Here is a 24,227-nt window from a genome sequence, read left to right on the forward strand (position 1 = left end):
AAGAAGCTGTTTGACTCTCATTTGCAGCAGGGAATTCTGCTTTGATAAAACTAGCTTATTCCCTAAGAGTAAAAGGTGAGAGAGAATAAGAGGAAGCAACCTGCCCTGGAGTCACTGCCACTGAAGGTCACTGCCTTTCTAATGGCCTCCCCTTGGTGCTTTGAGAAAGACTTCTGTCTTTGTGAGTGCCTGTCACTCACGAGCCAACCTGGATCCACACCTTGGAAAGAGGCAGAGCCGGAAAGCCTCTGCTAAAGAAACAATTGAAAAATTAAGGTCAGTGTCTGCCAGCGCCCGCTGCCTCAATTCTGTAGATTCAAAAGCCCCCGTGGTGGGGAACAGACAGCCAAGGTAGAGCTAGAAATAGTGAGCAGAGTAAAACGTGAGGGAAAAGTGAGACAGGCAGGAGGAAGCCGCTCAGGAGATGATGAGACGGTGAGGGGGGAGTGGGGCAGGAAGAAAGATGGAAGCAGGAAGAGACGGGGCAGCCTCAGAGGCAAGCAGGGGCAGAGGGGGCAGAGACAGAGAGGGGCTGAGAGGGGAAAATGGGTAGAAGTGGAAAAAAGAAAGATACCTGTGGTGGGGCTATGAGAAAAAGAATATTCCTTCAACAGGAATCTACTGAGCAGCTCCTCTGTGAGGGGCCGTGTTGGCAGGCCGCGGGACTGGAGGAATCCGGCACATCGCCCCTGCAGTGACCGGCAGAGCCGAGTGCTCCCTGAGAAGAGGCACAAAGTGGGAATTCTCAGCTGGGATCGGCAGTCGGGCACCCTCTGGGGAAAGGTACAGCCCTTTCCTCCTAATAAATGTGCAAAAAAAGTAGCTTAGCATTTACTAACGGTAGGCTCAAAAGGCTGAATTTCATCTGATTTTCAGCCTTCCTACATATTGTCCTTTGAACTCATACCTCTCCTTATCAGAGTGGCCACGAGTCCAGTCAATATGTAAAAAGCAAGCAATAAATGATTTCTTCAAGGCAATTTACTTCCGTTATTGGAAAACTGTCATAATGTGCTGGCTTTTTAAGAACAAAATACTGCTATCTGCTGAAAAAACTATCTTAAAAAACATAGACATCTTTCATGTGGACTATGTCAACAGGGACTCATGGTGTGTGTGATCCTGGGCACTGCCCAGTCTATACAACCATACATAACAGCCCTGCCCTGAATGCCAATATATTCCCTTCCTCAGGCTGGGGTCTCAGAAGTAAAGTAATGGAAATCTTTCTGCAACTTCTGGATCATCCATGTTCAGGACTTCTAAGCTAGAAGCCTACAGGTTGATGTGCCCCAGAGCTCTGCTTGGTTTTATCTGAAACTCTGAGAAATAGGAGTAGCTAAGAACCCACATTTTTGGTTTCTCTTGCAGAATTTGTTCTGATCGTAAGTTTTGGTCCCTCATTGCAATAGCCTGCAGGAGCAGAGGGCTCCCCCTGGGGGCTCAGGGCCGAAGTGCTAATGCAGGAGACGCAGAAGACGTGGGTTCAATCCTTGGGTCAGGGAAGCTCCTCTGAAGTAAATTCAACTCACTCCAGTGTTCTTGCCTGGACAATCCCACGGACAGAGGCAGCAGAGTAGCCCTGCCCCTTGAGTCAAGGCACATGCTCAGAGGACACCCCCCTCCCATTCTCCACTGCTGTCGTCGTTCAGTCGCCAAGTTGTGTCCAGCTCTCTGGGGCCCCACGGACTGCGGCACCTCTGGCTTCTCTGTCCCTCACCATCTCCCCAAGTTTGCTCAAATTCAAGTCCATTGAGTTGGTGATGCTGTCTAACCATCTCATCCTCCGTCTCCCCCTTCTCCTTTTGCCTTCAGTCTTTCCCAGCATCGGGGTCTTTTCCATTCTCCACTATTTCTCACCAATCTCTGGAACACTGAGGCCAAAGATCAGTGTCCTTCATCATAATACTTCTACTGTCATCTTGCTTTTATTCGGTCAACTTCTCATATTTATATAACCTGCCTGGCAATTGAATTTGAAAATGTTGTGTTGTCCAATATGATAGCCACTAGCCACATGTACCTATTGAAATTAAAGTTAATTAAAAGTTAAGTTTCTGTTCCTCAGTTTCACCAAGTCACAATTCAGGTCCTCAGAGGCTGCTGGAGGAGGTCATCAAGAGGGCATGGCCACCATCTGACCGGAGACCTGGATCCAAACAGTCGAAAGCCCCGACGGCTCCCCTGTCCTTGGAAGGTAGAGTCTGCCCCCGTGTCCTGTCCTGAAGACGAAGCCTCGAGAGAGTGAGGTGCTGCTGAGACCATCTGCACAGGGTGTGCAGCTGAGCCCGGTCAGGTCCGCTGTGTAAACTTCCAAGGTCTGGCAGGCACGTGGCGAGATCTGCTTGTCTCGTGATGTCCAGTGCAAGCCTCAGATGTAAAACTCCTTGCTTATTAGCATGGAATGTTCTATCCTTTCTTCAGCATCTTCTAGCCCTCCACGTACAGGGTCTGGTTCATATCCAGGAAGCTCGTAAAGGTGAGAACTAATGGACACCTCAGATACGACACTGTGATCATTACAGAAACTTCCATTGGATGTGGTTAATCTAAAGAAGAAAAAGAAATGGCTGGAACCAGCATTCCCCTTAAATTTTGCCCCAAATTTGGACACAAGAGCCAGGACACAAGATGATCATATAACTTTGGAAAACATTATCTGTATTGAAGTCTTAAGGCTGATGTAACAAATTATTATAAACTTGGTGGGTTAAGACAACACATACTTATTATTTTACAATTCTGGTGCCAGAGTCCAAGGGGGGTTTCTCTGAGTTAAAATCAAGGTGTTAGCAGGGCTGCGTTTCTTTCAGAAGATCCAAGGTAGAGTAATTTTCTTGCCTTTTCCAGCTTCTAGAAGTCACCCCCTTCCATCTTCAAGGCCAGGAACAGCCAGTCAAGTCTTCCTCTGACTCTGAAACTGTCTCTTCTGATTTTGTCTTCCACTTTTAAAGATGCTTGTAATTCCACTAGCCCCACTTGATACTTCACGACAATCTTACCATCTTAAGCTCAGCTGACTGTCAACAATATCCATCTGTAACCTTAATTTTCCCTTGTCATGTAACACACATTAACAGGTTCTGAGATTAGAACATAAGCAAACTTGGAGATACGACTCTGCCCATCATGCTGTGTTAGACACAAATTAAGCAGGGATCTTTACAGAAGGACGTTGATGAACTTTGGGTGCCCAAAGAACAAAGCGAACTGGTAAAGGACTGCATGATATATTGTTCACTAAATCTATTTCATCACATAACTTTTTTATAAAGAACATTTATTAAGTGTTTCAAGGGACAGAACTAAAAAATACCACTTTTACAAGTCAAAAAGAATGACTTCGGAAGAAGTAATCCTTCCAATTAAAGACCATGATAATAGCGTAACTCTAAATAGCATATGGAAATTGTTTTGCAGATACTTACAGGGTCCTCTTGAGATCTTGTTCCCTTAAACAAGACTGGGTGGAGGAGGTGGGAATGAGCTAGACACACAGAAAGTTTACTGAGCCTATTTGTTCTGTGTTATACAAGGGGCACACTCTTGCCTGGGTCCTGCCATACTCCCCCTGATTGTGGAATAGTCATGGGACATTATAGCTGTCAGGAAATTTTGGAGTAATCTAACCTAAAGGCCTGGAGTATTAATTCATCCTATATCATACAGCTAATACGTATCTAAGGACAAACCAGATTTTTATATCCCTAAGTAAATATTCTTCCCTCCTGTAATGTTGCATCTTCCCAAAATGTAGAAAGTCAAGTCTCGTAAATTAAGTTGTTGGTAACTAAACCCTTAAGATATTATCTGTGTCTCTTCTAGGTGTTAAGAAATAAAGGCTTTCATTAGAAAGAAGTGCAATATCATTCTGTTATTGGTTTCTTTTTTTTTTTTTGAACCTGGACTGGCATCTCGTTTCATACATGACATTTCACATGTTTCAATGCCATTCTCCCAAATCTTCCCACCCTCTCCCTCTCCCACAGAGTCCATAAGCCTGTTCTATACATCAGTGTCTCTTTTGCTGTCTCGTATACAGGGTTATCGTTACCATCTTTCTAAATTCCATATATTTGCGTTAGTATACTGTATTGGTGTTTTTCCTTCTGGCTTACTTCACTCTGTATAATAGGCTCCAGTTTCATCCACCTCATTAGAACTGATTCAAATGTATTCTTTTTAATGGCTGAGTAATACTCCATTGTGTATATGTACCACAGCTTTCTTATCCATTCATCTGCTGATGGACATCTAGGTTGCTTCCATGTCCTGGCTATTATAAACAGTGCTGCGATGAACATTGGGTTACACGTGTCTCTTTCCCTTCTGGTTTCCTCAGTGTGTATGCCTAGCAGTGGAATTCCTGGATCATAAGGCAGTTCTATTTCCAGTTTTTTAAGGAATCTCCACACTGTTCTCCATAGTGGCTGTACTAGTTTGCATTCCCACCAACAGTGTAAGAGGGTTCCCTTTTCTCCACATCCTCTTCAGCATTTATTATTTGTAGACTTTTGGATCGCAGCCATTCTGACTGGTGTGAAATGGTATCTCATAGTGGTTTTGATTTGCATTTCTCTGATAATGAGTGATGTTGAGCATCTTTTCATGTGTTTGTTAGCCATCTGTATGTCTTCTTTGGAGAAATGTCTATTTAGATCTTTGGCCCATTTTTTGATTGGGTCATTTATTTTTCTGGAGTTGAGCTGCAGGGGTTGCTTGTATATTTTTGAGATTAGTTGTTTGTCGGTTGCTTCATTTGCTATTATTTTCTCCCATTCTGAAGGCTATCTTTTCACCTTGCTAATAGTTTCCTTTGATGTGCAGAAGCTTTTAAGTTTAATTAGGTCCCATTTGTTTATTTTTGCTTTTATTTCCAATATTCTGGGAGGTGGGTCATAGAGGGTCCTGCTATAAAACACTGGTGAAAGAAATCAAAGAGGACACTAATAGATGGAGAAATATACCATGTTCATGGATTGGAAGAATCAATATAGTGAAAATGAGTATACTACCCAAAGCAATTTATCGATTCAATGCAATCCCTATCAAGCTACCAACAGTATTCTTCACAGAGCTAGAACAAATAATTTCACAATTTGTATGGAAATACAAAAAACCTCGAATAGCCAAAGCGATCTTGAGAAAGAAAAATGGAACTGGAGGAATCAACCTACCTGACTTCAGGCTCTACTACAAAGCCACAGTTATCAAGACAGTATGGTACTGGCACAAAGACAGAAATATAGATCAATGGAACAAAATAGAAAGCCCAGAGATAAATCCACGCACATATGGACACCTTATCTTTGACAAAGGAGGCAAGAATATACAATGGATTAAAGACAATCTCTTTAACAAGTGGTGCTGGGAAATCTGGTTAACCACTTGTAAAAGAATGAAACTAGAACACTTTCTAACACCATATACAAAAATAAACTCAAAATGGATTAAAGATCTCAATGTAAGACCAGAAACTATAAAACTCCTAGAGGAGAACATAGGCAAAACACTCTCTGTTATTGGTTTCTTCCCTCAGAAGTTTCCCAGGAAGTCACATGGAGATTTTAGATTTGGCTTCCCTGTCCATACTGACACTCTAATAAAAAGGGAGATTAAGGCTCCGACCTGACCTCCTTGCCAAAGTCCCTTCAATGGTCTTGCCTTTCATGAAGCAAGAAACCAAAATACACTACAGAAAGGATGAAATTAGACAGAGCTGATGAGGTGGGAAGTCCTTACATAAAAATATGAACAAAAGGACCGTTTTCTCCAAGGACGAGAAGGAAGGATAAATGACTTTGCTCTCAGCTTCAAGTGGGAAATTAATCTCTGGTGGACATGCCTCCACCAGGTCAGAAGGCATCTGTACAATGCGTGCTATGAGAGGGACGCCCAGCCCAGCCAGTTCCCAACAAAGATCTCACAGTGGACTTGAAAACTTCAAAAGTTCTTAACAAATAACCTTTGCTATTTTAACAGTACATTTTTCAGACTTGTCATCTGTCTCATTGGTTGTTGATAACCATTATATCTACTACTGTGGGCAGGAATCTCTTAGAAAAAATGGAGTAGCCATCATGGTCAACAAAAGAGTCCAAAATGCAGTACTTGGATGCAATCTCAAAAATGACAGAATGATCTCTGTTCGTTTCCAAGGCAAACCAGTCAATATCACAGTAATCCAAGTCTATGTCCCAGCCAGTAACACTGAAGAAGTTGAAGTTGAACGGTTCTATGAAGACCTACAAGACCTTTTAGAACTAACACCCAACAAAGATGTCCTTTTCATTATAGGGGACTTGAATACAAAAGTAGGAAGTCAAGAAACACCTGGACTAACAGGCACATTTGGCCTTGGAATACAGCATGAAGCAGGGCAAAGGCTAATAGAGTTTTGCCAAGAGAATGCACTGGTCATAGCAAACACCCTCTTCCAACAACACAAGAGAAGATTCTACATGGACATCACCAGATGGTCAACACCATAATCAGATTGATTATATTCTTTTCAGCCAAAGATGGAGAAGCTCCATACAGTCAGCAAAAACAAGACCGGGAGCTGACTGTGGCTCAGATCATGAACTCCTTATTGCCAAATTCAGACTTAAATTGAAGAAAGTAGGGAAAACCACTAGACCATTCAGGTATGACCTAAATCAAATCCCTTATGATTATACAGTGGAAGTGAGAAATAGATTTAAGGGACTACATCTGATAGATAGAGTGCCTGATGAACTATGGACGGAGGTTCGTGACATTGTACAGGAGACAGGGATCAAGACCATCCCCATGGAAAAGAAATGCAAAAAAGCAAAATGGGGAGGCCTTACAAATAGCTGTGAAAAGAAGAGAAGCAAAGAGCAAAGGAGAAAAGGAAAGATATAAGCATCTGAATGCAGAGTTCCAAAGAATAGCAAGGAGAGATAAGAAAGCCTTCCTCAGCGATCAATGCTAAGAAATAGAGGAAAACAACAGAATGGGAAAGACTAGAGATCTCTTCAAGAAAATTAGAGATACCAAGGGAACATTTCATGTAAAGATGGGCTTGATAAAGGACAGAAAGCAGAAAGACTAGAGATCTCTTCAAGAAAATTTGAGAAAGGGAACATTTCGTGCAAAGATGGGCTCGACAAAGGACAGAAAGCAGAAGATATTAAGAAGAAGTGGCAAGAATACACAGAAGAACTGTACAAAAAAGATCTTCACGACCAAGATAATTATGATGGTGTGATCACTCACCTAGAGCCAGACATCCTGGAATGTGAAGTCAAGTGGGCCTTAGAAAGCATCACTATGAACAAAGCTAGTGGAGGTGATGGAATTCCAGTTGAGCTACTTCAAATCCTGGAAAATGATGCTGTGAAAGTGCTGCACTCAATATGCCAGCAAATTTGGAAAACTCAGCAGTGGCCACAGGACTGGAAAAAGTCAGTTTTCATTCCAATCTCAAAAAAGGCAATGCCAAAGAAAGCTCAAACTACTGCACAATTGCATTCATCTCACACGCTGGTAAAGTAATGCTCAGAATTCTCCAAGCCAGGCTTCAGCAATACGTGAACCATGAACTTCCAGATGTTCAAGTTGGTTTTAGAAAAGGCAAAGGAACCAAAGATCAAATTGCCAACATCCACTGGATCGTGGAAAAAGGAAGAGAGTTCCAGAAAAACATCTATTTCTGATTATAGCCATTAAATTAAAAGATGCTTACTCCTTGGAAGGAAAGTTATGATCAACCTAGATAGCATATTGAAAAGCAGAGACATTACTTTGCCAACAAAGGTCCATCTAGTCAAGGCTACGGTTTTTCCAGTGGTCATGTGTGGATGTGAGAGTTGGACTGTGAAGAAGGCTGAGCACTAAAGAATTGATGCTTTTGAACTGTGGTGTTGGAGAAGACTCTTGAGAGTCCCTTGGACTGCAAGGAGATCCAACCAGTCCATTCTAAAGGTGATCAGTCCTGGGTGTTCTTTGGAAGGACTGATGTTGAAGCTGAAACTCCAATACTTTGGCCACCTCATGCAAAGAGTTGACTCATTGGAAAAGACCCCGATGCTGGGAGGGATTGGGGGCAGGAGGAGAAGGGGACGACAGAGGATGAGATGACTGGATGGCATCACCGACTCGATGGACATGAGTTTGGATGAACTCCAGGAGTTGGTGTTGGACAGGGAGGCCTGGCGTGCTCCAATTCATGGGGTTGCAAAGAGTCGGACACAAGTGAGCAACTGAACTGAACTGAACTTGCAGAAGAATATTAATCACAGTATAAATATTTACATTTGGAAACAAAATCAGAAATATTCTGAAGGTAGTAGCCATTGAGAAGTTGAGGGAGATGGTTAGTTTTTGGATAGTTCTTACTCTTGGAATCATAAAAAGACACAGAACATTCTATTTTTGAATATTTGGGGGTAAACTTATATAGGAAAGTAATACAGACCTTGTGAAAGACCTCACACTCATTCAGACTAGCGCTACAGAGTTTAGAGCTCATGTAATTAATTTACACAAATGACTGTAGAGGCATTGCTCAGTTTTCCAATCATGGTCTGAACTCTCCTCACTAGAAGAAGCCTTGTTTAGGGCTAAGCGCCTGGATTTCAGCAATGACAGCCAAAACCCACCCCCAACAACACTTCAACAGTTAAAACTGGGTCTTGGGAAATTATGTAGATTACTAAAGATAGACAAAAGGTTGTTAATATGTTTGCTTGCTTTTTAATAAAACACTGAAGGAGACTACAGGCTCAGATTTCAATTTAAAACACTCTAACCTGCAGCAAAACCACATTATTCATCACTGGAACTTAACCAAATGACAAGTCAGAAAGACAAAGCATTTAAAAAGGAAAAGAAGGAAGGAGAAGAACCTGCCAGCTCAGCAAGAGTTGACAGGTAGGTATTCAAGGATTTAGGCTAATTAATTGACCACATGGTTGATGAATTAGACAGAATCCTTGTTTGGAATGAAGTAAGCTCTTTATGCAGTTTGAGGGAGGTAGTAAGGAGCAGAAACAGGGGAAACATAATTGAGATTGAAATTAAAAGTAACAAAAAGCATTAGTAAATGAAAAAAAAAGAGTAATGGGCAAGTGGGAACTCCAGCAATTTAGTCGGTCATCCTGAAATAGAATACTATTTGGGTCTAAGACCTGGATGCCTTATAAGACTGGCAAAAATTCTATGACCTCCAAGTCTTTTATAGAAAACCATATGTTTGAAAATGATGATGAAAGCTGGAAGCTAACAGACTGAAGATATATTTGCCACCCACCATACCCTAAGCCAGTGCTCTTTGAGACAAACTCTTCCTTCAGAAGATAAAATATTCAGATTGTCCAAGGAAAGGTTAATAGCACAAACACCCTCTAACAGGCTTGCTGAAATGCTGTGGCGATGGGTAGCAGAGCTCAGGGAGGGATAAGCCAGTCCAGGAAGCTTCAGTTCAGTTCAGTTCAGTTGTTCGGTCATGTCTGACTCTTTGTGACCCCATGAACCGCAGCACACCAGGCCTCCCTGTCCATCACCAACTCCCGGAGTCCACCCAAACCCATGTCCATCGAGTCAGTGATGCCATCCAACCAGCTCATCCTCTGTCATACCCTTCTCCTCCTGCCCTCAATCTTTCCCAGCATCAGAGTCTTTTCCAATGAGTCAGCATTTGAAAAGTCAGTTCTCATCATGTGGCCAAAGTATTGGAGTTTCAGCTTCAGCCTCACTCCTTCCAATGAACACCCAGGACTGATCTCCTTTTGGATGGACTGGTTGGATCTCCTTGCAGTCCAAGGGACTCTGAAGAGGCTTCTTCAACACCGCAGTTCAAAAGAATCAATTCTTTGGTGCTCAGCTTTCTTCACAGTCCAACTCTCACATCCATACATGACCACTGGAAAAACCATAGCCTTGACTAGATGGACCTTTGATGGCAAAGTAATGTCTCTGCTTTTTAATATGCTGTCTAGGTTGGTCATAACTTTCCTTCCAAGGAGTAAGTGTCTTTTAATTTCATGGCTGCAATCACCATCCACAGTGATTTTGGAGCCCAGAAAAATAAAGTGAGCCACGGTTTCCACTGTTTTCTCATCTATCTGCCATGAAGTGATGGGACCGGATGCCATGATCTTAGTTTTCTGAATGTTGAGCTTTAAGCCAACTTTTCCACTCTCCTCTTTCACTTTCATCAAGAGGTTCTTTAGTTCCTCTTGGCTTTCTGACATAAGGGTGGTATCATCTGCATATCTGAGGTTATTGATATTTCTTCCAGCAATCTTGATTCCAGCTTGTGCTTCTTCCAGCCCAGCATTTCTCATGATGTACTCTGCATAGAAGTTAAATAAGCAGGGTGACAATATACAGCCTTGACGTACTCCTTTTCCTATTTGGAACCGGTCTGTTGTTCCATGTCCAGTTCTAACTGTTGCTTCCTGACCTGCTTGGGATGCAGTAAATCTGACCTGCTCTGCAGGTCCTTGCACTCCCTCCAGCCTCTGCAGCCTAAACAGAAACGCCTGCACCGTCTCCACTTGGGGGAGCGCACACAGTCTGAAACCTGGGTCCTGACTCTGTTTCTGCCACTGGCCAACTTCCTCACTGGATAAAAGCCAGAACTCTTCAGGACCTCTATTCTCTTACCTGGAAAATGAGCCAGGCTGCACAAGAAGTTAACTTCAACATTTATTAATCCTCTTTCAAAATCTGTAGCAATCATTCTTAGACACTAAAATGGCAAAGTAGCATGACTCAGATCACATCGCATAGCAATCAGCTCTATTGATGGCTGTGTCAGCTGTTTTGACTCGCAAGTGTTTCCCATTAACATACTATCTATTGCTACTGAAGGCAGCTTCTTCCCTCCTGGCTCTCACTCGGCATTAGCCCCACTGACGACAGATCATTAGATTCCTTCACAGTTATTAAATAAGCAGTTAACCCCTGAGGTTATGTGGCCTAGTGGAAAGAGTGTGGCACGGCAGAGCAGAGGCCCTGAAATCCAATTCCCGCCTTATTGCCACTGGATTTCACAGACACCGGAAAAGTCACTTAACTCTAGAAAGCAACCATAATTGATTTGTCTTCTTCACAGTATTTTCAGGGTCAAAATACACATAACAGAGAGCAATTTGAAAGTGCTGTATTTGGTAAACTTGAATCTCAGGCCACAAACGAGTATTTTCCAAGCTATAACTTTATTTCTACAAATTAATTTGATTTCTGTTTTGAGCTCTCATTCTACTGGGTGTGAAAAGTTAACCTTCATCAGTTCAGGTCATTTCATACCTGAGCTGTGTCTGTGCCCACAATCCCAGAAGGGCTACGTGGTGCCAACACACAGGGTGGTCTTCATTTCTCACTTGTCCTTACTGACATCTGCCATGACGCCCCCTTTTGCCCCCAGCTGGCTCCTGGCCAACAATCCCTCGAAGTCATCCCTCTTCATAACTTCGAAGCTGCTCCAAGACAAAACGAGTGAAGGAGAAAGAGAAAAATAAAATGGCCAGGAGTTTAAAAAAAAAAGACTAATATTTTAAGATGTGTTATAGAAGACAAGGGAGAGAAAATACCAGGAAAAATTGCAGTCAAAGATTTTAAGTGATTCAGAGAAGTCTAGAAGTAAGGGAAGACCAGAAGAAAGCTACAGGTAACTTTTGCAAGAGGTTTCCATTGAGTGGTAAAACTAGAACCCTAACTGCAGAGGTAGAAAAAGAGCACTAATAGCAAACGTGACAAGTTCCTTTAAGCATATTTCTAAAAAATGATTGATGGGAATAATCTTCACTTTGGGGGCTTCCCTGGTGGCTCAGTGGTAAAGAATCCACCTGTCAATGCAGGAGACAAAAAGACACAGATCCAGTTCCTGGGTGGGGAAGACCCCCTGGAGAAGGAAATGGCAGTACACCCCAATATTCTTACCTGGGAAATCCCATACACGGAGGAGTCTGGTGGGCTACAGTTTATGGGGTTGCAAAGAGTCAGACACAACTTAGCGACTGAGAACACACACATTTTCACTTCGGAAGGATGACAGTTGTATTCAAAGTCTTAATACAGAATGCAATAATTTGAGTACATGAAAGGAGACGACTTCATATACTGGTCAGCAAGACCTGGTCACTGGGTTATTAAAATCTTGCATTACCAATTTTTGCTCCCTCAGTTCAGTTCAGTTCAGTTCAGTCGCTCAGTCATGTCCGACTCTTTGCGACCCCATGAATTGCAGCATGCCAGGCCTCTCTGTCCATCACCAGCTCCTGGAGTTCACTCAGACTCACATCCATCGAGTCGGTGATGCCATCCAGCCATCTCATCCTCTGTCGTCCCCTTCTCCTCCTGCCCCCAACCCCTCCCAGCATCAGAATCTTTTCCAGTGAGTCAACTCTTCACATGAGGTGGCCAAAGTACTGGAGTTTCAGCTTTAGCATCATTCCTTCCAAAAAAATCCCAGGGCTGATCTCCTTCAAAATAGACTGGTTAGATCTCCTTGCAGTCCAAGGGACTCTCAAGAGTCTTCTCCAACACCACAGTTCAACAGCATCAATTCTTCGGCACTCAGCTTTCTTCACTGTCCAACTCTAGCATCCATACATGACCACTGGGAAAACCACAGCCTTGACTAGACGGACCTTTGATGGCAAAGTAATGTCTCTGCTTTTCAATATGCTATCTAGGTTGGTCATAACTTTTCTTCCAAGGAGTAAGTGTCTTTTAATTTCATGACTGCAATCACCATCTGCAGTGATGTTGGAGCCCAGAAAAACAAAGTTGGACACTGTTTCCACTGTTTCCCCATCTATTTCCCATGAAGTGATGGGACCAGATGCCATGATCTTCTTTTTCTGAATGTTGAGTTTTAAGCCAACTTTTTCACTCTCCCCTTTCACCTTCATCAAGAGGTTTTTTAGTTCCTCTTAATTTCTGCCATAAGGGTGGTGTCATCTGCATATCTGAGGTTATTGATACTTCTCCTGGCAATCTTGATTCCAGCTTGTGCTTCTTCCAGCCCAGCGTTTCTCATGATGTACTCTGCATAGAAGTTAAATAAGCAGGGTGACAATATACAGCCTTGACGTACTCCTTTTCCTATTTGGAACCAGTCTGTTGTTCCATGTCCAGTTCTAACTGTTGCTTCCTGACCTGCATACAAATTTCTCAAGAGGCAGGTCAGGTGGTCTGGTATTCCCATCTCTTGAAGAATTTTCCACAGTTTATTGTGATCCACACAGTCAAAGGCTTTGGCATAGTCAATAAAGCAGAAATAGATGTTTTTCTGGAACTCTCTTGCTTTTTCCATGATCCAGTGGATGTTGGCAATTTGATGTCTGGTTCCTCTGCCTTTTCTAAAACCAGCTTGAGCATCTGGAAGTTCACAGTTCACATATTGCTGAAGCCTGGCTTGTAGAATTTTGAGCATTACTTTACTAGCATGTGAGATGAGTGCAGTTGTGCAGTAGTTTGAGCATTCTTTGGCATTGCCTTTCTTTGGGATTGGAATGAAAACTGACCTTTTCCAGTCCTGTGGCCACTGCTGAGTTTTCCTAATGTGCTGGCATATTGAGTGCAGCACTTTCACAGCATCACCTTTCAGGACTTGAAATAGTTCAACTGGAATTTCATCAGCTCCACTAGCTTTGTTCGTAGTGATGCTTTCTAAGGCCCACTTGACTTCACATTCCAGGATGTCTGGCTCTAGGTCAGTGATCACACCATCATGATTATCTTGGTCATGAAGATCTTTTTTGTACAGTTCTTCTGTGTATTCTTGCCACCTCTTCTGAATATCTTCTGCTTCTGCTAGGCCCATACCATTTCTGTCCTTTATCGAGCTCATCTTTGCATGAAATGTTCCCTTGGTATCTCTAATTTTCTTGACGAGATCTCTAGTCTTTCCCATTCTGTTGTTTTCCTCTATTTCTTTGCATTGATCGCTGAGGAAGGCTTTCTTATCTCTTCTTGCTATTCTTTGGAACTCTGCATTCAGATGCTTATATCTTTCCTTTTCTCCTTTGCTCTTTGCTTCTCTTCTTTTCACAGCTATTTGTAAGGCCTCCCCAGACAGCCATTTTGCTTTTTTGCATTTCTTTTCCATGGGGATGGTCTTGATCCCTATCTCCTATACAATGTCATGAACCTCAGTCCATAGTTCATCAGGCACTCTATCTATCAGATCTAGTCCCTTAAATCTATTTCTCACTTCCACTGTATAATCATAAGGGATTTGATTTAGGTCATACCTGAATGGTCTAGTGGTTTATCTCCCTGAGCATGATAAAATATTTAAGCCCACAATAATTAGGCCACCACTTCTCTGAAATAATAGTCTTAGGAGTAAACAGCCTTTGAAAATCAAATCCCTTCTTCTGCTATAACTACTTGTGGCAATGGGATGCCAGTGAGGAACAAGATAGGCACTGTCTCACACGGACGAGGGGCAGGAGAAGGCAAGTGGAACTGCTCTGGTGGCCGTAACTGTTTACTTTGCATGATTTCAGAAGACCAACCTGATTCCTCCTAATGTAAAGAGTACCAAATAAAATCATGCTGGTGACATAGGAGTGATCATTATCAGGGCATTTAATGCCAGACACATCCATCTTAGAGATGCACAGATTATGAGAACATTCCAACCTAAATTAAACTCCAAAGACTGTGAAATAGAGGAGGAAATAAATAGGAACCACCATGACTTTCTTCGCTTTCTATATTGACCCACTAATCCCAATAAATACTTATTTTTAAAGTTTTGAATGTTCAGTGTCAAGAGCATTCAATTCAGTTGGACAGTAGAGTAGGTTAGAAAAACCTTTGCTAAGTTTCATTTTTCTGCTCATTCTGCTTAGCTCAGGTAAGCAGTATAGGAGGGGAAAAACAGGCTTTGGCAATTCATGTCAAGTTGGCTCAGTCTTAGACTCACAGAATAAATAGGACTCAAGTATGTTTACATATCATCTACACCCCGTGCATTATATTCAGTTGGATAAAATGAAGCTCGGGGAGGCCATGTCTTACCCAAGATATCACAGTGAGTGGAGCCAGAGACAGAACTCAAATTTTCCAACATTAAGACCAAGAGTCAACAAATATTTATTAAGTTCTTAGTGTACACTGGACAGTGTCCTAGCCATTGAGGATGAAAAACTGAAAAATATCACCTGAGATATGGAAAATAAATTGATACCTGGCACAACCACTTATAAAAGCATCACAAACATGAAATATTTGGGTATAAGTCTAGCAAAACATGCTCCAGAGCTATGTGTTGAAAACTCCAAACACTGATAAAAGAAGTCATAAAAGACCTTAGGAAATGGAGTCATGTACCAAGCTTATGGATTAGAAGACTCAACAGAATTAAGATTTCAATTCTCCCCCATAGGCTTACAGATTCATTATAATCCCAATTGAAATCTTAATAAGATTTTTGCAGATGTTGCTAAACTGATTCTAAAATGTACATGGAGAGGTAAAGGAACCAGAATAGTTACAATAATTTTTAAAAAGAATCAGAAAGTTGGAAGATTCACACAACCTGACTTCAAGACTCACTACAGAGCTGTGGAATTGGCGAAACCACACATAGATCCACAGAGCTGAACAGACAGTCTAGGAACAGACTCTCAAAAACACGGCCAATTGATTTTGACAGATGCAAAGCGATTTCATGAGAAAAGACTGGCCTTTATAGTACAGGATACTGAAGCAATTCAGTACCTACCTATAAAAAAAGAACTTTGATCCATACATTATAGTATACTGTGCATAAAAATTAACTCAAAATGGGTTAAAGATGTAGACATAAAACCTAAAGCTCTAAAACTTCTAGAAGAAAACTGGTAAGATCTTTGTGACCTTGGGTTAAGCTAATCATTCAGAAAGAAGACCCCGAAAGTACAATCTGGAAAACAAACAACCTAATTAACAGTGAAAACCCGCCAAATGCTGGAGAACGTACAAACTAGATCACCCACATGTTACTGGCAGAAGTGCAAAAGGTCAGTGCCCTCACGAAGATAGCTTTGCAGCTTTTTTTAAAAACTAAACAAGCATTTACCATATTATCCAGTCATTGTACTGATCGGCATTCCCAGGAAAGTAAAATTCATGTTCACACAAAAACCTATGTGTTAAAGCCCACAGCAGATTTACTCACAAGAGCTAAAAGCTGGAAACAATCCAGATGCTCTTCTCTGGGTGGATGGTTGAAACTGCGGTAGCTCCACATCAGGAATGCTACTCAGCAATAAAAGTGGATGAACTACTGATACATGCAGCCACTTGGGTAGAGAGCAAAGGATTTATGCTGAGTGAAAAAAGATAATCTCAGAAGGCTACATACTGTGTGAGTCCATTTATACGACTATTGATACCCAAAACAACTCAGGTGGAACTCAAGAGAATTATGCTAAGACAACAAAAGCCAACTTCTTTCTTCACCGGGCGCTCAAGCAGGAAACCAGAGAGTCTTCTTGCTGAAATCCGAGCAGCCCAAGTGTGCATGTTCATTTGCTCAGTCATGTCCAATTCTGCAACCCCTGGGACCCGCCAGGCTCCTCTGTCCATGGTATTTCCCAGGCGAGAATACTGGAGTGGGTTGCCGTTTCCTCCTCTGGGGATCTTCCCAACCCGAGGATGAAACCTACATCTTCTTCATCTCCTGCATTGGCAGGCGGGTTCTTTATTCCTGAGCCACTTGGGAAGCTGAGAAGCCCAAGAGGCAAAACTGAGGCATGGGTTCCCAACAAACTTCCAGATTGCTCTGCACTGCAGTCCTCAGTCAACATGCTCCAAGTATGTCCCCAGAGCTCCGAAAGCAGCTCTCATCCCTGACTCTTAACAAAAGTTGGCAAATAAGGATTGCCAGTCAGGCTACGACAAAGTAAATAGAAAACAAGAACAAACTAGGAAAAAAAAAATCCACAAGATTGCTTGGAGGAGACTTCTCACATATTCATACACCAATAGAGTCCGAGATCACAAAATCCACTGCACACATGGGATAAGAACAAGATGTTATCAAAAAGGAGCGTTTCAGACCAGATCAGTCGCTCAGTCGTGTCCCACTCTTTGCGACCCCATGAATCGCAGCACGCCAGGCCTCCCTGTCCATCACCAACTCCCGAAGTTCACTCAGACTCACGTCCATCGAGTCAGTGATGCCATCTAGCCATCTCATCCTCTGTCGTCCCCTTCTCCTCCTGCCCCCAATCCCTCCCAGCACCAGAGTCTTTTCCAGTGAGTCAACTCTTCGCATGAGGTGGCCAAAGGAGCATTTGGGGAACAAAAAATAAACCCCAGAGACGAAAAACATATCAGAAATGAATAAGTTAAGAGAAGAGTGGAAGATAAAGCCAAAGATGTGTGTGTGTGTCTGAGAGAGAGAGAAGCAAAGAGCAAAGAAACAGAAAAGAGGGGAGAAAAGAGAAAAAAATGAAAGAGTCAGTCCTCCCAACACATCCAGGGAAAAAAGATTAGAGAAAATGAGGGTCAGGAAGCCTTCAATAAAATTGTGCAAACAGAAGACATATATTAATAGCTTTTTTAATGATACTAAGTAGAGTTCTCTGTGCTGTACAGTAGGACTTTACTTTCTATCTATTTTATATATATTTGTGTGCATCTGTTAATCCCAAACTCCTAACTCATCCCTACCCATCCCTTTCTTCCTTTGGTAACCATAAGTTTGTTTTCTGTATCTGTGTGTGTATTTCTGGAAAAGAATATTTTTATTGCAACAGTTTATAATATACTCTCAAGGGGGGAAAAAATGCTATAGCAAGAACTGTGAGGAATAACCACATCACAGAAAGCAGGATGTGAAGAGATGTCTTCCAAGCACACAGAGGTGATGAGACGCACCAGATCGTTTCTGGAGAGCACAGAGACACTGTTCTGAGCGTCAGGTCGGGGGCAGGCCGAGTCACAGCCTCTCTCTCCTCATCAGTCTTGTACTCTCATCTTATTTTTTAAAAAAGCATGTCTGTTTCAGGTTTTAGCCACAATTTAATTTAAAGGATCTGAGCAAGTTATCACAGTGAAATCTAGTGACTGATGGTGGCATTTTATTTTATAGCAAAGGTCGCTTTTAAGAAAGGAAAGGCACTACCCAGCTTTCAGCTTGAAAACACGTCGGGCGACTATACCTCTGTTCCCTGTGGACAACTTGTGCGGCTCTCCGTTCTGAAAAAGATGTCTTTTTGTTGATATTCAGGATTCTTACACGACTCTGACGGCCCCTGTTGGCAGTTCTCTGCTGCTCTGAAATGACGACCTGGAAACGGCACCACTGGGCGGGGGCCACGTTGGCGCCGCCCCCAGAGCTTCAGTTCCAGCGGCCTCATCAAAGGACCCAAGGCCGTCACTCTGATGAAGGGATGTGAGTTAGGCTAAGCGGCCAGGCCTCAGGAAGGCAGAGCCTCAAAACATTTTCATTTTATCACCACAATAGCATTTAAATCTGATTTTTTGGAACAAATTGTTCATGTGCAGCCAAGAGAATGTTCTGTGTTATGCTCTGAATTACTTTTCTTCAGTAAACATCCCTGGGAAATGCATGCACAGTTTCTTACTATTTGAAGCGGCATCATTGGGCAAAGACAGAGTAAAACCCAAGAAAAGCCCCTAGATGGATGGATGGGCACTTCAGAGCTTAAAGTGACAGATCCATGTCACTCTCCCTCTTCAAAATCCTTTACCAACGGGAATTTGCTGTCTGGCTCAGGAAACTCAAACAGGGGCTCTGTATCAACCTAGAGGGGTGGGATGGCGTAGGGGATGGGAGGAAGATTCAAAAGGGAGGGGATATATGTATACCTGTGGCTGATTCATGTTGAGTTTTGACAGAAAACAGCAAAATTTTGTAAAGCAATTATCCTTCAATTAAAAAAAAAATTTTTTTAATCCTTTGTCTTCTAATTTCTCCAAAGAAGACATACAGATGGCTAATAAACACATGAAAAGATGCTCAACATCACTCATTATTAGAGAAATGCAAATTAAAACTACAAGGAGATATCACCTCACACCAGTGAAAATGGCCATCATCAAAAAATCTACAAATGAAAATTGCTGGACAGAGTGTGGAGAAAAGGAAACCCTCTTGCACTGTTGAGAGTGCAAATTGTTATAACCGCTATGGAAAACAGCACACAGTTTCCTTAAAATACTAGGAATAAAACTATCATGTGACCAAAAAATCCTACTACTGGGCATACACCCTGAGAAAACTGTAACTGAAAAAGACACACGTACCCCAGTGTTCACTGCGGTACTATTCACAATAGCCAGGACACGGAAGCAGCCTAGACGTCCATCAAGATGAGTGGATAAAGAAGGTATGGTACATATGCACAATGGAATATTACTCATCCATAAAAAGGAACCCTTTGAGTCAGTGCTAATGAGAAGGATGAACCTGGAGCCTGTCATACAGAAGTAAGTCAGGAGGAGAAAAACAGATATCGTGTATTAACACATAAACATAGAATCCGGTGTAAGTCAGGAGGAGAAAAACAGACGTCGTGTATTAACACATAAACATAGAATCTGGGAGGGTGGCACTGACGAGCCTACGTGCAGGGCGGCGATCAGATGCAGACGTGGGGAGCAGACTGCGGGCCGGGTGGAGAAGGCGAGGGCGGACGAGTGTGGCGGTGGCAGGGAAGCGCATGCGTCACCATAGGCAAGCTAGACAACCCGCGGGAATCTGCTCTGTGACTCCAGGAGCTCAAGCCAGGGCTCTGTGACAGCCTCAAGGACTGGGACGGGGTGGAGGTGGGAGGGAGATTCAAGAGCGGGCACACTTGTACACCGATGGCTGATTCACATTGGTGTATGGCAGAAACCGGCACAATACTGTACAACACTTATTCTTCAGTCAAATAAATTTTTAAAAATCCTTTGTCTTCTAAATTAAACATATGTATATATCATACGATACCACTGATACATGGAATCTAAAAATATGACACAAATGAACGTATCTAGAAGTAGAAACAGACCCACAGGCATAGAAGCAAATCTATGGTTACAAAGCTGACAGGAGGGATAAGGGTTTGAGATTAAAACATACACACGACTATATACAAAATAGATAAACAACAGGACCTACTGCCTAGCACAGTGAATAGACTCAGTTTCTTGTAATAACATATAATGGAAAAGAATATGAAAAAAATGTATATGTGTGTACACATACACACATATACTCTGAGTCTTTTTGCTGTACACCTGAAACTAACATGTTGTGAATCATATACTTCAGTAAAAAATAAAATAAATCCTTTGTCTTCAATTCAATTTTTTTCTGCCTTGTCCTCATTTCACTCTTTCCCTCTCAGGCTCTCCCCAAAGCACAACTTCCTAATTTACATATTACATATTCCTAAACTTCAAATTTACATATTACATCTTTTACATATTGCATTGACAAAAATATACAGATTTTGATGAGTAAACACTTACTCATCAAAAAATACTGAGTCTCCAATATATCATATACTGTCCTAGAAACTGGAATTACTATGTTAACCAGTGGAGAAGGAAATGGCAACCGTCTCCGGTGTTCTTGCTCAGAAAATTCCACGGATGGAGGAACCTGCTGGGCAGTAGTCCATGGGGTCACCAAGAGGCGGACACGGCAGAGTGACTAACACACACACACACACACACACACGCGTTAACCAAAAAAAATATATTTGTGGGGTTTATTAGTAATGGGAATTAAAACTTGAAATTCCTGTTTCACTACTAAACCTCCCCTCCTTTTGTCCATCTGTCCATCCATCACTTTGCTCCGTGGACATATTAATTGCCCCTTATCCGTTCCTGCCACAAACACAAAGGAGATAGGAAACAGTAGTATTTTAACTGATATGTTCAGGAACCAGTAATGCCAAGCCGTCAAAATGCTAAAAATAGATGCCAGCCCTCCCTGTTCACAGTCAACAACAGCAGAGGGAAAATAAAAGATTTTAAATTATCAAACCAATCGAAGAGTGCATTTCAAGCTCCCAAGCTGGCTATCAGATTGGATATAACTAGGATTTTAAAAGTGAGCCAAACACCTGTGCAAACTCCTTAGCACCTGTGTGTCCCCGGCCCCACTCGTTTGGGAGGAGAGGGTCACGTTTATAGAAACACGGCGGTTGTCTAACTCTTCCCTGGCCTACTGGTGAGTGTTTTCCAGGTCCCCTTAGACGATCCCCGAGCACTTCTGCTTGGCCCCCGAGACAGCGGCTGGGACTGAAGAGCCAAGGGCTTGCAGTCACCGCTCCCTATTGTTCTGCTCTGGCTTCCGACCTGGCTCCATGGGGCGCGGGCCGCAAGCCTCCAAGCTCCTTGAAGCCTGGGGATGTGCGATTTCACCGACGCTGCCTCTGATGACAGCTTCTAGCAGTGTTGTCTGAGGTCACGCTGTGCTCGGGTTGTGCTTTGCTAAAGCTGCCCGATCTCCTATATGCAAGCGCCCTCCCCTGCGGACTGCCCAGTGCCCTCAACAGAAAAACAGACAGCGCCCCCTCCCCTGTTGCTCTCCACTAAATATACCTCGTTAGTAGTTCAGAGTGCTGCCCCACACAAAGCACGCACAAGAAGCAAACGCCTGGCTTATTTACGCGCGGATCTGCAAAACGCCGGGCCTCTGGGTAACTGTGTCGGATGCAGAGTCAGAGGCCAAGGCCGAGCCGCCCACCTCCCCTAACAAACTTAAGCCTTCAAGCCGGCGTGACTGGCACACTCAGAGGCCTGGCAGGACTGCCAACCAGACTCCTACACTTACTCAGACGGCCCTACCTTACACGCCCAGGTGCGCGCAGAACAGACAGGGCTTCGAGAATGAGGGGAAGCCGGCGGCGGCCAGGACGGCTGTACGGAAGACGTGCCCGAAGACACAGCGGGACGCGTGACAGTGAACACGGGCAGCCCGCGAAGACATTCTCGTTAGCTCGTTCGGCCGCCCTTGCCCTGCCTCCCCTGAGTCCCTCTGACCTGGCCGATTCTTCGATTCTTCGCTCTGCCGGGCGCTTCCATGAGGACACGGGAGGAAGCAGGGAGCTCCCTCTGCCGGGACCTCCAGGCAGCCCCGAGTTCAGCTGTGTCTTTTCCATTGCTTGCTGAGACCACAGGAAAGCAAAGGAGCAGCAACTCAGGACCAATGAAAACAATCAGTGCTGCTCATCTTAAACTTAGACTCACCTTTTTTTCATTGAAGTACAGTTGATTTATAATATTATATTAGTTTCAGGTATACAGCATAGTAATTCAGGCTTTTTTTTTGCAGATTAGACTCCACTGTAGGTTATTACAGGTAACGGCTAGAATGCCCTCTGCGTGCAGTATAAAGTTTGTAATTTATTTTATGCAGAGTAGTTTGTATCTGCTTACCCCATACCCCTAATTTATCCTGCCCTACCCACTTCTTGGAGAAGGCAATGGCACCCCACTCCAGTACTCTTGCCTGGAAAATCCCATGGACAGAGGAGCCTGGAAGGCTGCAGTCCATGGGGTCGCTAGAGTCGGACACGACTGAGCAACTTCCCTTTCACTTTTCACTTTCATGCATTGGAGAAGGAAATGACAGCCCACTCTAGTGTTCTTGCCTGGAGAATCCCAGGGATGGCAGAGCCTGGTGGGCTGCCTTCTATGGGGTCGCACAGAGTCGGACATGACTGAAGCAACTTAGTGCTTAATGCTACCCACTTCTCTTTCCTCTTTGATCACCAAAAGTTTGTTTTCTACATCTGTGTAGATTCACCTTTCGGGCGTGGTCTAGCTCACAAGACCTTCTTCAGAATATGGGTTGCAGGCCCTTCCCAGGATAAGTGCATACAGACCAGGACGTATGCAGATGGGATGTCACATGCGAGCACCCCCCTCTCTAATGGATAAATGCCAGTGAACAAAGCTCTCCCTAAAGAGATCAGCTCGTCCATCTCCCTCAGCAGGAGAAAGAGAAACCAGAGGCTTTCTCTGTCCTGCCTAAGGGGGTTTGGGACAAAAGTTCATTCAATCCTCAAGCCCAGAATATACCAAGAAAGGAGCTTGAGAAAAGAGGCATGAAGTGTTTTTCTCTACAGATTTCAGAAGAGTGAATGTGCCTTCTGTATCGTTTCAAATTTCGGAGAAGCTTCACTTCAGTGTCGCTGGCAGTCTCCTGCCTCCCTCTGAAACTCAAGGTCAGTCCACACAGGCACTGGTTGAGGACGCTCTGCACAGCGTTTAAAATCACCTTCTCCCTGCCAGTGTTTTGGGACCGTGATTACACCCACATACACATTCTCCCTGCTCAGGAGGAGTCATTCCCAAGAGGTCTCCTCTCATCCGTACAGATGGATTCCTGGTGATCCCCCCCTTCCAGCCCTCCAGACGGGCCTCAACACACCTAGGCTGAGCACAACCTTGGCTCTGCTGAAAGCAAGACCTATCACTGACCTTTGTAGTCACGTGTATTTACCTTTATGCTCAGCTTACTAAACTGTTCACACTGCCTGAAGTGTGTGCGCTTAGCTGCTCAGTTGTGTCCGACTCTCTGTGACCCCATAAACTGTAGCCCGCCGGGCTCCTCTGTCCGTGGGATTCTCCAGGCAAGAATACTGGAGTGGGTTGCCATGCCTCCTCCAGGGGATCTTCCCAACCCGGGGATCAAACCCAGGCCTCCCTCATTGCAGTCGGATTCTTTACTGTCTGAGCCACCAGGGAAGCCCTCCTGAGGTGTACAGATGACCTGTGAGTATATACACCTATATTCGATCCAAATATAGGCCAAAGATTGAGGCCAAAGACTTCATGAAATTATAAACCTACACTAGAATATGCAATCCTTCGTCCCCTCTCCTCGGAAATCAGCCCCAGTTATTTTCAAATTTCACATAGCTATGAACTAGGGAAATACGTTTCATGGGTCTAGGCCTAAATTCTAGACTGCGGCTTTATTTGGTTTTACTTTTATGATATAATTAGTAAAGCTTACTGGGCTGCCTTTGGACTGAAATATTTGGATATTGTCTTCAAGGTGTCTATAATTACTGTACTTTTATATTTCTGAAATTATAAGGCCTTAGTTAAACTTATCAATTAAAAAACAGCAAGCATTTTGACTAAAATTCTTTGCAAAGGAGTGAAAAAACAGCCTGGAATTTAAGACTTTTCCCTAACCCGCTCAAGACAAAGTAAATTGAGTTTGGAACACAGAGGGGAAAATGAAGTTCTAAAGAAATATCACATAAAGAGAGCCA

General features: G+C 43.2%; 1 long non-coding RNA gene across 1 annotated transcript in view; it reads right to left on the reverse strand.

Annotated features, from left to right (window-relative positions):
• Nucleotides 1-21,989, reverse strand: part of LOC139180336 (uncharacterized) — a 63,270-nt gene extending 41,281 nt beyond the window's left edge. The window contains exon 1 of the long non-coding RNA XR_011564611.1: nucleotides 21,787-21,989. This is a non-coding gene — a long non-coding RNA (uncharacterized lncRNA). The remainder of the gene's footprint in view (nucleotides 1-21,786) is intronic.
• Nucleotides 21,990-24,227: the final 2,238 nt, after the last annotated feature.

This window comes from Bos indicus, chromosome 1 (genome assembly GCF_029378745.1).
Source record: "Bos indicus isolate NIAB-ARS_2022 breed Sahiwal x Tharparkar chromosome 1, NIAB-ARS_B.indTharparkar_mat_pri_1.0, whole genome shotgun sequence".
In the NCBI taxonomy this organism is placed as follows: domain Eukaryota; kingdom Metazoa; phylum Chordata; class Mammalia; order Artiodactyla; family Bovidae; genus Bos; species Bos indicus.